Source organism: Pristiophorus japonicus, unplaced genomic scaffold (genome assembly GCF_044704955.1).
Source record: "Pristiophorus japonicus isolate sPriJap1 unplaced genomic scaffold, sPriJap1.hap1 HAP1_SCAFFOLD_94, whole genome shotgun sequence".
Lineage (NCBI taxonomy): Eukaryota > Metazoa > Chordata > Chondrichthyes > Pristiophoridae > Pristiophorus > Pristiophorus japonicus.
Window position 1 is genome coordinate 1,343,916 of NW_027254868.1, and position 15,989 is coordinate 1,359,904.

General features: G+C 42.6%; 1 protein-coding gene and 1 non-coding gene across 2 annotated transcripts in view; one reads left to right on the plus strand and one right to left on the minus strand.

The window, feature by feature from the left end:
* Positions 1-15,989, minus strand: part of LOC139257944 (zinc finger protein 850-like) — a gene marked incomplete at its 5' end in the record, with an annotated part of 812,458 nt that overhangs the window by 695,358 nt on the left and 101,111 nt on the right. The gene's annotated exons all lie outside the window — the stretch shown is intronic.
* trnat-cgu (transfer RNA threonine (anticodon CGU)) lies at positions 14,361-14,432 on the plus strand. Its single transcript has one exon. It is a non-coding gene; the product is annotated as a tRNA-Thr (tRNA).

Consider the following 15,989-nt stretch of genomic DNA (forward strand, 5'->3'; position numbering starts at 1 on the left):
GAACCCGCTCTTTCCGGTTTGACAGGATCGCCTCATCACCACTTGATAACAAAAGCTCTCATCCATAGCACTGATGTTACTTTTTCTGAAGCATCATACTGGGGATGCTGGGAATAGGAAATGCAAACAGAAATTGCTGAACATATACAACAAGACACGCAGCATTAGTGAAGTGAGAAACAGAGATAATGTTTCACATCGATGATATTTCATCAAAACTGTCAGAAGTTGGAGGTGTAACAGATTTTAAGCAGGTACTTAAGCATGGAGAGGTGGAGGGCAGGAAAGAGTGAAAAGGAAATCCTGTCACATGGTGGAAAGCAGAAATGATTTCATGACAAAACCGAAAGGGCATAATAAAGGGAAACTTCAAGAAAAAAAATATGCGTCTAGAGAAAGGGTAAGAGAGAATAGCAAAATCATGACTAACAGCTACTGTCCGAGAAAATGGGAGCAGTGGTTAGAATTATGAAATTGTTGAATTCACCGTTGAGCACGGAAGGCTGTAAAGTGCCGAATGGAAAGATGAGCTGCTGTTCCTCGAACTTACGTTGAGCTTCATGGGAACAGTGTAGGAGGACGAGACAGACGACCGAAAGCTTGGGGTTCTTGTTGCGGACTGAAATGAGCTGCTCGGTAAAGTGCTCACATAATATGTGCATGGTCGCCCCAATGTCGAGGAGATGTCAGTCGATCCAGAATACTATGTTGAAAGAAGTGCAAGTAAGTGGTTGTTTCACCTATACTGGCCTGGACTGTGGGACGGGAGGAGAAAATGGCCACGTGTAGCTTCTCCTGCGCTTGCACTGGAAGGCTCTGTGCGAAGGAAAGCTTTGTTGGTGGTAATTGGATAGTGGACCACGGCGTGCCGGATAGACTGGTCCCTTTGGACTGCTGAAGAGAGAGGGGAGGGTAAGATGTATTTGATGGTGGGACCACGTTGGTTGTGTCAGAAATGGGGCAGGATGATCCGTTGAATGTGGCGGTTATTGGGGTGAATGTTAAGCACAAGTGGAACTCTATCATGGTTCTGCGAGGAAGGAGAAGGGATGAGAGCAGAAGTGCGGGAAATGGGCAGGAGAAGGTCGAGGGTCATGTGTACTCGGGTCATGGGTTTTTCTTGCTGGAGAAAAATTTAGCTACATATCGGTAGCATTTGTATTGACTTTGCCATCGTCAGGACAGATACGATGGAGATGGAGAAATTGGGAGAATGGAAAGAAGTCCTTATAGAAAGCGAGTGGGGAAAAGTGTAATTAAGGTAGATGTGGGAATCAGTGGGGTTATAGTAGATATTGGTCGGCAGACTATCCTCAGCAATGGAGGTAGCGAAATCGAGGAAAGGAAGGGAAGAGTCGGAGATGGGCCATGTTTAGGACAGGGAAGGGTGGAAATTTAAAGCAAAGTTGACTTAATTTCGAGTTTGCTGCGAAAGCTGAAAATGGCACAGATAAACTCATCAATGTACCAGAAAACGAGGTGATGGATCGGACATGAGTAGGACTAGAACAAACAATGTTGCACATATACCATTGAAATACAGGCATATCTAGGCCACTTGCGGGATACCCTAGCAACACATTTAATTTGCAGTAAGCGTGTGGAGTCTAAGGAGAAGTTGTCCAATGCCAGTTTAAATCAAATTCCGCCAGGCGGATGAATTGACGGTAGATGGGAACTGGTTGAGCATCCGTTCAATGAAGAAGTGGAGGAGCCTCAAGCCGTCCTGGTGGGGAATGGATGATTAGAGGGATTGGACGACTATAGTGATAGGGCGAATGAGGGCAAGGAATCTGAAAAGTAATTGATGTTATTTTTTTTTACAGCAGCTTTCAAATCACTGGCATTATCAATGGATTGGTATTTGGTGTGGAATGAATTTGTTCAATTGTCGAAAATTGCACTTTTTGCTTCAATCGTCAGGATGGCTGAGTGATTAAGGTTTTGGACTGAAAATCAACTGTGCGAATGTTGGCTTGGGTTTGAGCTTCAGTACTAGCAGATGTTGTCTGTTATGATAACTTGGTAAAATGTTATAATCATTGGAAAGAAAGGTTTTGTATTTATATTTGACAATTCCAGGAAGCGTTCCTACATTTACAACAGGTGCTCTGCTGATTGACGGAAAATAAGAGCAGGGGTCGTCGAACCCTCGAGCCGGTTCCACCATTTAGTGAGATAATGTTTGACCAATATCTTAACTTCATCCATCTGCTTTGACACCAAATCATTTCCTACCATTATCTAGCAAAAATCTATCAATCTCAGGTTAAATTTACCAATTTAGCTGACAAATGAACCGGAGTTGAGATGAGGAAATTACGGACTTATTCACAAATTAATTAAGGTTTTGAATGAATTGCCTGAACAGTTGGTTGCCACAGATGCGATCATAACTTTCTTAAGTATATAAGAACATAAGAATTCTGGGTAGGAGTATTTGACCCCTTGACCCTGCTCCGCCATTGAATAAATCATGGAAGAATCTAATCAAAGGACGCATCGCCATTTCCCTGCTGCCTCCCCATAAGCCTTTACTCCCTTATCACTGAAAAATATATCTATCTCCGACTTAAATTTATTCATTGACCCAGCCTCTACAGCTCTCTGAGGAAGATAATTTCATGGACTTTCAACGATTGAGAAAATAATTTTCTGCTCATCTCAGTTTTAAATCTACATTAACGACTGGGAAGAAAGGACCGAGTGTAACGTAACGAAGTTTGCTGACGATATAAAGGTGGGATGAAAACCAATGTATGAGTATAATGTTGGAAAGTGTGAGGTCATGCACTTTGACAGAAAAAACTTTGACAGCAAAGAGCAAGCTATTATTTAAATGGAGACAAATTCCAACGTGCTGCAGTACAGCGGGAATTGTGGGTACTTGTGCATGAAACAAAAAAGGTTAGTCTGCAGGTACAGCAAATGGTCAGGAAAGCCAGTGGAATCATGGCGTTTATACCAAAGGAGATGGAGTATAACAGCAGTGAAGGCTTGCTACAGTTATATCGGGTATTGTGAGGCCACACCTGGTATAGTGTGTATAGTTTTGGTTTCCATATTTACGAAAGGATAATTGCTTTGGAGGAAGTTCAAAGAAGGTTCACTCGGTTGATTCCGGAGATGAGGGGGTTGACTTATGAGGAAAGATTGAGGAGGCTGGTCCTCTACTCATTGGAATGCATAGAAATGAGAGGGGATCTTATCAAAACCTATAAGTAAAAGAGGGGAATGGCAAGGTGGATGTGGAGAGGAGCTTTCCATTGATAGGGGAGACTCGAACTAGGGGGCATCATCTTAGAAAGAGGTGCCGCCTATTATAACTGAGATGAGGAGGAATCTCTTCTCTCAGAGGGTTGTAAATCTGTGGACTTCGCTGCCTTAGAGTGCTCTGCAAGCCGGGACATTGAATAAATTTAAGTCAGAGACAGTTTCTTAACCAATAAGGGATTACGGGGTTGCAGGGAGCGGGCAGGGAAGTGGACCTGAATTCATGATCCGATCAGCAATTTTCGGATTAAATGGTGGTGCAGATTCGAGGGGCCGTATGGCCTATTCCTGCTCATATTTCGTACGTTCTTATGTTCTTATAAATGGGCGGTCCCTTATTCTAATTCGATGACCCCTAGTTTTACTTGCCCCTATGAGTGCAAATATGCTCTCTCCATCTAACGTGTCGAGCCCCCTCATTATCTTATTAGTTTCGATAAGATTACCTCTCATGCTTTTGAACTCCACTGCGGATGGTCCCAACCTACTTAACCTATCCTCATAAGTCAACTCTCCTCATCTCCGAAATCAACTGAGTGAACTTTCTCTGAACAGTTTCCATTGCAAGTATATCCTTCCTTAAATACGGAGAATCAACTGCACACAGTACTCCAGGTGTGGCCTCACTAATACCTGGTACAATTGTAGCAGGACTAATCTGGTTTATACTCTATCTCACTTGCAATAAACGCACATTCCTTCGCCCTCCTGATTAATTGCTGTACCTGCATACTAATTTTTGTGTTTCATGCACAAGGAAACTCATCTGTCACTGTATTGCATCACTTTGCTACATTTCTCCATTTAAATTATAATTTGCTTTTCTATTATTTCTGTCAAAGTATGTAACCTCTTATATTGCAACTGCCAACTTGTTGCCCATTTACTTAGCTTAATTATATCTCTCTGCAGATTTTTTGTGTCCTCCTCAGAATTTGCTTTCCGACCGTATTTGTATCATCAGAAAACTTAGCTACATTACACTCGGTTCCTTCATCCAAGTCATTAATATAGATTGCAATTAGTTGAGGACCCAGTACCGACACCTGCGTCACTCCACTCGTCACTGTTTGCCAACTGGAAAATGACGCATTTATCCAGACGCTGTGTTTTCTCTTATATAGCAAAGCCTCTATCTTTGATTTACTCCCAACCCCGTGAGCTGTTATCTTGGGCAGTAACCTCTTATGTGTCACCTTATCAAATGCCTTCTGGAAATCCAAATACACCACATACACTGGTTCCGCCTTATCCACTCGTTACATCCTCAAAAACTCCAGCAATTTGTTAAACGTGATTTCCTTTTCATAAAACCATGCTGATTCTGCTTGATTGAATGTCCCGCTGCTGCTTCCTTAATAATGGACTCCAGCATTTTCGCAAAGGCAGATGTTAGGCTAACTGGTCTATAATTTCCAGTTTCATGCTTGCCTCAATTTTTAAATAGGGCGTTACATTTGTGGTTTTCCAATCCGCCCCGAATCCAGGATATTTTGAGAAATTATAACGAATACATCCACTATCTCTGCAGCCAATTCACTTAAGATCCTGGGATGAAAGCCATCAGGTCCAGGGGACTTGTCCGCCTTTAGTCCAATTATGTTACTAGCAGTACTTCCTTCTTGATAGTGATAGTCATCCCTGCCGACATTCGCTTCATTATCCACTCTTGGATTGTTTTTAGTATCAACTACTGCAAAGGCCAATACAAAATATTTGTTTAATGTCTCTGCCATTTCCCTGACCTCCAATATTAACCCCCAATCTCATCCTCCAGGGGACCAACATTCATATTAGCCAATCTTTTTCTTTTTATGTATCTGTAGAAACTCTTACTATCTGTTGTTATATTTCGTTCGAGTTTACTTTCATAATCTATATTCCCTCTTCAATCATGTTTTTAATAGTTCTCTCCTGCTCTAGTCTCCCACTCGTCTTCGCCACATTGTGTGCCTTTGATTTCAATTTCAAACCCTCCGTTATTTCCTTAGTTAGACACGGATGGTTATCTCTTCTCTTACAGTCTTTCCTACTCATTGGATAAATTTTTGTTCCGAGTTATAAAATATGTCCGTAAATGTCTGCGACTGCTCTACAACCGTCCCACACTTTAGTCTATTTTCCGATCTACTTTAGCCAACCTTTGTTGTCCTCCTTATTTATGCTTCGGACATTGGTTGGAGAACCAAATTTCTCTCCCTCCAACTGAGTTTAAAATTCAACCATATTATGGCCACTCGTTCCTATACGATCTTTTACGACGAGATCATTTATTAATCCTGTCACATTACACAGTACTAGATCTAAGATAGCCTGCTCCCTGGTTGGGGTAGCATGTACTGTCGAAGTAAACTATCCCGGATACACTCTATGAACGTCTCCTCAAGGCTACCCTGACCAATTAGGTGTTTCCAGTAAATATGAAGGTTAAATCACCTATGATTATTGCTAGTCCTTTTTTACAAGTCTCCATTATTTCTTGATTTATACTCTGTCCAACCATGTAGCTACGGTTAGGGGACCTACAGTCTATGCCCACCAGCGACTTTTTCCTGTTATTGTTCCTTTTACTCCACCCAAACTGATTCAACCTCTTGATCCTCTTAGCCGATATTGTTTCTCATTAATGCACTGATCCCATCTTTTATTAAAAGTGTGACCCCACCTCTTAACATAAGAACATAAGAATTAAGAACAGGAGTAGGCCATTTAGACCCTCGCACCTGCTCCGCCATTCAACAAGATCATGGCTGATCTGGCCATGGACTCAGCTCCACTTACTCGCCCGCTCCCCGTAACCCTTAATTTCCGTATTGGTTAAAAATCTATCTACCTGTGACTTGAATACATTCAATGAGCTAGCCTCAACTGCTTCATTGGGCAGAGAATTCCACACATTCACAAACCTCTGGGAGAAGAAATTCCTTCTCAACTCTGTTTTTAATTGGCTCCCCGGTATTTTGAGGTTGTGCCTCCTAGTTCTAGTCTCTCCGACCAGAACCACCTTTCTGCCTCTATCTTGTCTACCCCTTTCATTATTTTAAATGTTTCTTTAAGATCACCCCTCATCTTTTTCCTTGATGTCTGTCCTTCCAAAATATCAAATACTCCTGAATATTTAGTTTCCTGTCCTGGTTATCTTGCAACCACGTCTCTGTAATGGCTATCATATCATACTCATTTGTATCTATTTGTGCCGTCAACTCATCTGTTTTGTTACGAATGTTACGTGCATTTAGAGAAAAAGCTTCAAAATTTATATTTTACCCTTTTTTCCTGCTTGTTTCTTCTGTCCTACATGTCACTTTCTACATTTTTGCTTTTTAATTCAAACTCTGCTCGCCTCCCTATTGAATCTATTCTCAGGTTCCCATCCCCCTGCCAAGCTAGTTTAAACCCTCCCCCACAGCACGAGCAACCGAAACCTCCAGCCCCCACACCCCCCACCACGCGAGGTTATTGGTCCCGGATCTGTTGAGGTGCAACCCATTCGGTACACGTCCCAACTCCGCCAGAAGTGGACCCAATTTCTCAGGAAACTAAAGCCCTCCCTCCTGCACCAGCTCTCCTGCCATGCGTTCACGTGCTCTATCCTCCTACTTCTGTACTCACTCGTTCGTGGCACCTGGAGTATTTTTGAGATTACTACCTTTCAGGATCTGCTTTTGATCTCTCTCGTAGATCCTGAAACTCTGCCTGCAAGACCTCATCTCTCTTTCTAGCTATGTCATTGGAAACAGTATGGACAATGAACTCTGACTGATCACATTCCTCCATCAAAATGCCCTGCAGCCGCTCGGTGACATCCTTGACCCTGGCTCCAGGGAGTCAACATATCATTCTGGTGTCACGGCTGCGCCTGCAGAAACGCCTGTCTGCTCCCCTGACTATTGAATCTCCTACCATTATAGCTCTGCCATTCTTCTCCGTCCTCTCCTGTGCAGCTGAGCCACCTGCGGTGCCGTGGATTTGGATCTGGCTGCACTCCCCAGAGACACTATCTCCACACCGGTACTCAGAAGCTAATGTCTGTTGACGAATGAGATGGACTCGGGACCTCGTGCACTACCTGCCGAGTTCTGCTATTCTGTCTGCTGGTCACCCACTCCCTCTCCACCTGCACACTCTATAGCTGTCGAAGGAAATTGAGTAAATAGTTGATGGTGAACAGTTTGCCGTGCTCTGGGGAAAGTGTCTCATTCCATGCTTCTGTGATGCTACAACCCTCTCTCAGTAATCTTGTGTTTTCAACTGTAAACCTCAGTTCACGGATTTAATTTCCGGCCGTGCCAGCAGGGATTTTCTCACATTTAATGTGCTGGTTCTCTTTTTCTCTCTCTATGATTCATTCTATTTCTCTCTGAATCTGACTTTCTTTCTGCGTGTCAGTCTCGCTGTATATCTATTTCAGTTGCAGTTAATTTCTGTAAGCTTTTCTCATTGGGGATCTGTTTATCCGTCCAAATATGACTTTCTCTCTGTCACTCTCCATCGCTACCCACATCAGATACTCCATAACTTATGAGTTTTCTCTTTATGCGCTGGTTCATAGAAATATAGAACATAGAAACATAGAAAATAGGTGCAGGAGTAGGCCATTCGGCCCTTCTAGCCTGCACCGCCATTCAATAGTTCATGGCTGAACATTCAACTTCAGTACCCCATTCCTGCTTTCTCGCCATACCCCTTGATCCCCCGAGTATAAGGACCTCATCTAACTCCTTTTTGAAGATATTTGGTGAATTGGCCTCAACAACTTTCTGTGGTAGAGAATTCCACAGGTTCACCACTCTCTGGGTGAAGAAGTTCCTCCGCATCTCGGTCCTAAATGGCTTACCCCTTATCCTTAGACTGAGACCTCTGGTTCTGGACTTCCCCAACATTGGGAACATTCTTCCTGCATCTAACCTGTCTAACCCAGTCAGAGTTTTAAATGTTTCTATGAGGTCCCCTCTCATTCTTCTGAACTCCAGTGAATACAAGCCCAGTTGATCCAGTCTTTCTGGATAGGTCAGTCCCGCCATCCCAGGAATCAGTCTGGTGAACCTTCGCTGCACTCCCTCAACAGCAAGAATGTCCTTCCTCAGGTTAGGAGACCAAAACTGTACACAATACTCCAGGTGTGGCCTCACCAATGCCCTGAAGAACTGTAGCAACACCTCCCTGCCCCTTTACACAAATCCCCTTGCTATGAAGGCCAACCTGCCATTTGCTTTCTTAACCGCCTGCTGCACCTGCATGCCAACCTTCAATGACTGATGTACCATGACACCCAGGTCTCTTTGCACCTCCCCTTTTCCTAATCTGTCACCATTCAGATAATATTCTGTCCCTATGTTTTCACCACCAAAGTGGATAACCTCATATTTATCCACATTATACTTCATCTGCCATGCATTTGCCCACTCACCTAACCTATCCAAGTGGATCTGCAGCCTCACAGCATCCTCCTCGCAGCTCACACTGCCACCCAACTTAGTGTCATCCGTAAATTTGGAGATACTACATTTAATCTCCTCATCTAAATCATTAATGTACAGTGTCAACAGCTGGGGCCCCAGCACAGAACCTTGCGGTACCCCACTAGTCACTGCCTGCAATTCTGAAAAGTACCCATTTACTCCTACTCTTTGCTTCCTGTCTGACAACCAGTTCTCAATCGATGTCAGTACACTACCCCCAATCCCATGTGCTCTAACTTTGCACATCAATCTCTTGTGTGGGACCTTGTCGAACGCCTTCTGAAAGTCCAAATATACCACATCAACTGGTTCTCCCTTGTCCACTCTACTGGAAACATCCTCAAAAAATTCCAGAAGATTTGTCAAGCATGATTTCCCTTTCACAAATCCATGCTGACATGGACCTATCATTTCACCTCTTTCCAAATGCACTGCTATGATATCCTTAATAATTGATTCCAGCATTTTACCCACTACCGATATCAGGCTGACCGGTCTATAATTCTCTGTTTTCTCTCTCCCTCCTTTTTTAAAAGTCGGGTTACATTGGCTACCATCCACTCTATAGGAACTGATCCAGAGTCAATGGAATGTTGGAAAATGACTGTCAACGCATCCACTATTTCCAAAGGCCACCTCCTTAAGTACTCTGGGATGCAGTCCATCAGGCCCTGGGGATTTATCGGCCTTCAATCCCATCAATTTCCCCAACACAATTTACCGACTAATAAGGATTTCCCTCAGTTCCTCCTCCTTACTAGACCCCCCGACCCCTTTTATAACCGGAAGGTTGTTCGTGTCCTGCTTCGTGAATACCGAACCAAAGTACTTGTTCAATTGGTCCGCAATTTCTTTGTTCCACGTTATGAGTTCCCCTGATTCTGACTGCAGGGGACCTATGTTTGTCTTTACTAACCTTTTTCTCTTTACATATCTATAGAAACTTTTGCAATCCGTCTTAATGTTCCCTGCAAGCTTCTTCTCATACTCGATTGTCCCTGCCCTAATCAAACCCTTTGTCCTCCTCTGCTGAGTTCTAAATTTCTCCCAGTCCCCAGGTTCGCTGCTATTTCTGGCCAATTTGTATGCCACTTCCTTGGCTTTAATACTATCCCTGATTTCCCTTGATAGCCACGGTTGAGCCACCTTCCCTTTTTTATTTTTATGCCAGACAGGAATGTACAATTGTTGTAGTTCAACCATGCGGTCTCTAAATGTCTGCCATTGCCCATCCACAGTCAACCCCTTAAGTATCATTCGCCAATCCATCCCTGCCAATTCACGCCTCATACCTTCAAAGTTAGCCTTCTTTAAGTTCTGGACCATGGTCTCTGAATTAACTGCTTCATTCTCCATACCAATGCAGAATTCCACCATATTATGGTCAATCTTCCCCAAGGGGCCTCGCACAACGAGATTGCTAATTAATCCTCTCTCATTACATAATACCCAGTCTAAGATGGCCTCCCCCCTAGTTGGTTCCTAGACATATTGGTCTAAAAATCCATCCCTTATGCACTGCAGGAAATCCTCCTCCGCCGTATTGCTTCCAGTTTGGTTAGCCCAATCTATGTGCATATTAAAGTCACCCATTATAACTGCTGCACCTTTATTGCACGCACCCCTAATTTCATGTTTGATGCCCTCCCCAACATCACTACTACTGTTTGGAGGTCTGTCCACAACTCCCACTAAGGTTTTTTGCCCTTTGGTGTTCTGCAGCTCTACCCATATAGATTCCATCTAAGCTTGCTGATACTTGGTGGTTGACGCGCATTTTAACATTATTCATTCAAAGATGTTCATTGTTGACGGGAAGATTACATGTTCTGTGGGTTAAAGCACGGGGGTTTGTTGTCAAGTTACGGACGATCAGTTCAATGTATTATTTGCCTAGTGCTGTGCTTTTGTGGTACAACTTTTCACCGCCCACAGATAAACACAAGGTATATATCCTCCCACGTTTGCATAGTATGCAGACGTGAAGTTTGCTCTCCGCTGAAAACTAAATTTTGAGTTCTCAAGCAATTTGCCGAATTTCCACGTACTGCACAGCAGCGTGCCCATGACCAGGATGGCCGAGATGTTAATGGGTTGGAATTAAAATCCAACTGATGTGTCTCTGTTCCTGGTAAATGTTCAACCAACTGGTGTGACAATTAGACTTAATGCTTGTTTGTTATGAAAGCGTGTAAGCTGTCCATAATCTCTGCAAATAATATATTTTAATTAACCCTTCAAGACAACGTTTCTTTATTTAGAATAGGTGTTCTGCCAATTGACTGAACACAGGAACAGGATTAGGCCATTCCGCCCCTCGTGCCTATTCGCCTTTGTGTTCATTCCAGGCTGAGCTCTATCGTAACTCCATGCATCTGCATTGGCTCCACATCATTTTTACCAGTGTCTAGCAAAAACTATTAATCTAAAATTAACATTTTTAATTGAGCGAGTATATCCTGCTTTTTGTAGAAGATAAATCCATCACCCTTTGCGTGAAGAAGATTTTCCTAACTTCTCTGCCGAATGGCCTTCCTCTGATTTTAACATTATGTCCTCTTGTCGTAAACTCACCCACGAACGGTAAAAAAAGCTTTATCTCTATCTATCTTATCAATTCGTTTTAAAATTTTAAAACCCTCAATCAAATCACCACTTAACCTTCTATATTCCAGGGAGTACAGGCCTAGTTTATGTAATCTCTCCTCATAATTTAACCCGTCGCAACCAGGTAACATTCTGGTGATAAAGAACTGTACACATTCCAATCCAGCCTATCATTTCTAAGGGGCTTTGCCCACAAACGGACTGGATATAATGGATAGAAACGGCTTATTTCCCATAGCAGAGGGCTCAACAACCAGCGGGCATACATTTATAGTAATTGGAGAAGGTTTACAGGAGATGTGAGGTGAAATTTCCTCATGCAGTTAGTTGTGGTTGTCTAAAATGGACTGCCTACAGAGTGGTAGAGGCAGAAATCTTAAGCATATTTAAAAAGTATTTGGATGTGCACCTGAAGTGCCGCAACGTGCAGGGTTATGGACCTAGAGCTGGAAAGTGGGATTAGCTGAATAACCGTGGCACGGACAGGATGGGTCGAAATTGCCTCCTTCTGTGCTGTAAACTTCTATGAACCTATTATATTCTATAACTTAGAGTACTCCAGATATAGTCTAACTACATCTCTGTTCAGTTGAAGAAAAACTTCCATTGCATTGTAGACCAACTCCTAGTTATAAATCCTAACATGCCATTAGTTGTTTCGAATATATTTGTAACTTGCTGCTGCAGGTTAGCGGGATGGGCACTTGGACTGCTAACCACTTTGGAAATCCATCCCTCCGAGCTGTGCTCCATTTAATTAGGACTCGGATCCAAACTTTGTGATCTAAAATGGGTGACAACACAATTACCTTTTGGAATCTATCTGCCACTGAATCGTCCATTCGTTTAATCTATCAATATATATTTATAAGTATACGCTAACGGCTGCCCTACTTTCCATACCACCAATATTTGCATCATCGGCAAACTGGGATATCTGTCTTCCTGTTGTGCCTTCTTAATTTTTAAGAAATATAGAATGAAACAATTTTTTTAAAACTGGCGTTTTAAAACGTGCCATGCTTTGAAACTCTGGTTAGGGTCTGTGGGAAGAGAAGGTGGGAGTAAGATTTCAGGTCGATGACCATGTGATCCTACATAATGCAGTGTGCGCTGTTTTCAAACAGTAAATTCACGAGCTTGCATTCCTGTAGCATCTTTCACGAACATAGAATGACCCAATTGCCCACCGTTGCTCAGTTTGAGTTCCGACAGGACACCCAGCCTCCAGACATCATTACAGCCTTGGTCCAAATATGGCCAAAAGTGATTAATTCTAAAATGAGGCGAGAGCTATTGTCCTTGACATCAAAACAGTATTTGGTCGAATGTTTCATCAATGAAGCATCTAACGTTGAAATGATTGCGGGGTTAATCTCCACTGCTGGAGACATACCTAGCCTAAAATAAGATGGTTGTGGTTCGACGGCAATCATCTCAGCCCAGGATATCGCTGCAGGAGTTAATCAACACCTGCTTCATCAATGACCTGCCCTTCATCATAAGATCAGAAGTGGGCATGATCGTTGAAGATTGATTTTTCCAACTCGAGTATCAACTCTGCTAATAATGAACCAGGAAATATATCGCCTTTCCATTATCGTGCGGTGAAAATCTTGGAACACCTTCTACAACAGTACAATGGTAGTACCACCACCTCAGTGACTGAACCGCAGAGCCATAGAAATTTACAGCACATAAGGAAACCATTTAGCCCATCGCGTCCTTGCTGGTGGACTGTGTAGTATGCTGCCAAATCTAATTTCTAGCTCTTGGACCGTAGCCATCAAGTGCATATCCAAGTACTGCAGTGGTATACGAAGTTTGTTCATCACTATCATCTCAAACGCAATTAGGGTTGGGCAATACATGTCAGCCTTGCTAGCTACGCCCACATGCAATGAATTAATATTTTTATTAAAACGTGCTTTACAAAAAATGAAGTACTTCTTGAAGTGTAATCACGGCAGCCAATTACCACACAGCAAGATCCCATCGATGATGGGATAGAGATATGAGCAGGAAACAAAAGAGCATTCCCCACCTCATAGAATCATAGAATCGGAGAAGTTTGGGTGAAGGAAGGAGAGCATTCGGCCCATCCTATTTCCGCCAATCAAAAGAGCTATCAAGCCTAATCGCACTTCACAGCTTTTGATCTGTCGCGTTGCAGATTAGGGCGATTCAATCCATGTACAAGTACTACTTAAATGTGATGAGGAATTGTGTCTCCACCAACTTTTCAGTCAGTGAGTTCCAGACCCAAATTCATTCTGGGTGAAAACATTTCTCCTCGACTCTCGTGTAATCCTTTTACCAATTACTTTGAATCTATGCCCCCTGGTTATTGACCTCTCTGCTCAGGGGTACAGGTGTTCCTTATGCACACTATCTCGGCCCCACATAATGTTATACACGTCAATTATGTCACCCTTTATCCTCATCTGTTCCGAAGAAAACAACCCCAATCTTTCTCCATAACCAAAACTATCCAGTCCTGACAACATCCAGAGGACAACAGAGGAAACAGATGAAAGTGAAGGAGAAATGTTTTTTTTAAGCTTTTATCTGTAATGCACTGCTGAAAAGATGGTGAATCATGGAGTCATCGATTCAAAGAATTGTTTCAGCATGGAAGAAGGCAGGTCGGCCCGTTGAGCCCGTGCTGACTCTCAGCCAGTCTCACCCCCCTGTCATTTCCCCGTAGCACTGCAGATTCAATAGTAACCCTCAAAATGGAATTGGATAAATGCTTGATGAGGCACAATTTGCAGGGCGTTGTGGAAAGATCTGGGAATAATTGGATAGCTCATTCAAGAGTACGATGGACCAAGTACTCTCCATCGGTATGTATGATTTTATGAAATGTTTTATGATAGTTTCAAATAAATGACGCTGGTCATTTGCCCGTTCCATTATCCGACTTTCTGTCTTTGCATATACGTCTGTGTTTATACAACCGAATTGAAATGATGTGGGATTCGGTAGCAATACGACGCCAGTCACACAGTTCATCAGGGCGCGGTTGCCAAGTGGTAAGGCGTCGGTCTCGTAAACCGAAGATCATGGGTTCGACCCCCATCTGTGCCTATCGATAATTTATCACTTTAAATGTCATATTTTGAAGCTTTTTCCTTTTTCACTATCAAAACACATCATAATTTTGAACTAGCGCCATAAATCGCCTACTAACATTTTCTATTCTTAGGAGAAAAATCCCAGCTTCTCCAGTCTCTTGGTATAAATGAGGTCCCCAACTCTGGCAGTATTCTAGTAAATCTATTCTGCACCCTCTCCAAGGGCTTGACTTCTTCCCTGAAGCGTGTTCCCCACGCAACATTCCAGCTCAGACCTCATAAGTGTTTTATAATTGTTTGGCATAACTTCCTTGTTTTTATACTCTATTCGTCTATTAACAAAGGAAACGTCCCCATGTCTTCCAGATCCTGCCTTCTTTAAAATTGTACGTTTTAGAGCTGGTTAATACAATACAGGGAGCATTATAACCGGTTTCAGGATCATTGAGCTCCAGAGGCAGATGCTTAAATGGGGATTTAAATTTTCATGTATAAATCTGGCCCCGTTAAAATTGTATCATTAATTAACATTGCCTCTCCTCATCCTACCAAAATGTTTCACTTCATAATTGTCTGCGTTAACTTACATCTGCTATGTGTCTGTTCATTTCATAAGTCGGTTATTTTCATTCTCCCTCTTTGTGCCACTTAGTATCTGCTTTGTGTCCCTTTGCTCTTCTTTGTAGCTTTCCCATTCACCAGGATCTGTGCTATTTTTCGCATTTGTGTCCGTTTTTACTCTTAGTTTAAAGTGGTCCGTTACCTATTTAGTCGTCCATGCCTGTTTTCTTTGGCCTCTCAGGGGGATAAATTGATTCTGTATGACTTTTAATTATTTTTAACACCTCCTGTCGGTTTACCCATTCACAGATTTTTCTCAGTGTATTCTGGACAGTCTCTCTCTCAGCCCCTTGAAGTCGGTCTTACAGAAATCTAGAATGGTAGTAGCTGTTTCACGTATCTCCCTGTCAAACGTTGCGTTGAAGTCGATCATGTTTTGATCGCTATTAAATACATTTTAACTTACCCTTAGGCTGTTGAATAAATCCGGCTCGTTACTCATTACTAAACGTAAATTGGCATGCCCCTTGTTCGTTCTGGAATATATTGTTGTAGAACTTGCCCGGACACACTGAAGAAATTCACAATTTTTCTGACAGGTGCTAGTCCGATTATCCCAATATATATGAAAATTTAAAACCCATATTAAAACCACACTGTCCTGAATACACGCTTGTCTAATCTCTACATTTATATATTCTATTGCTTCACAGCTGCGACTAGGAGGTATAAAGACAACTTCCACTATTGTCTTAAATCCTTTCCTATCTCTTAATTCTACTCATAAAGTCTCCACGTCCGGCTTACTTGTAGTTAGATCCTCGCTTAGAACTGAATCATAGAATCATGGTTATTTACAGCAGGCAAGAAGGATATTTCGGCACATTCGGTCAACGCCGGCCAACAAAGAGCTACCCAGAGGAATCCCATGTTTCAGCTTTTGGTCCGTAGTCCTGTAGGTTATTGCATTTCAAGTGCATATCCAAGCGCGTTTTAAATGATGTGAGGG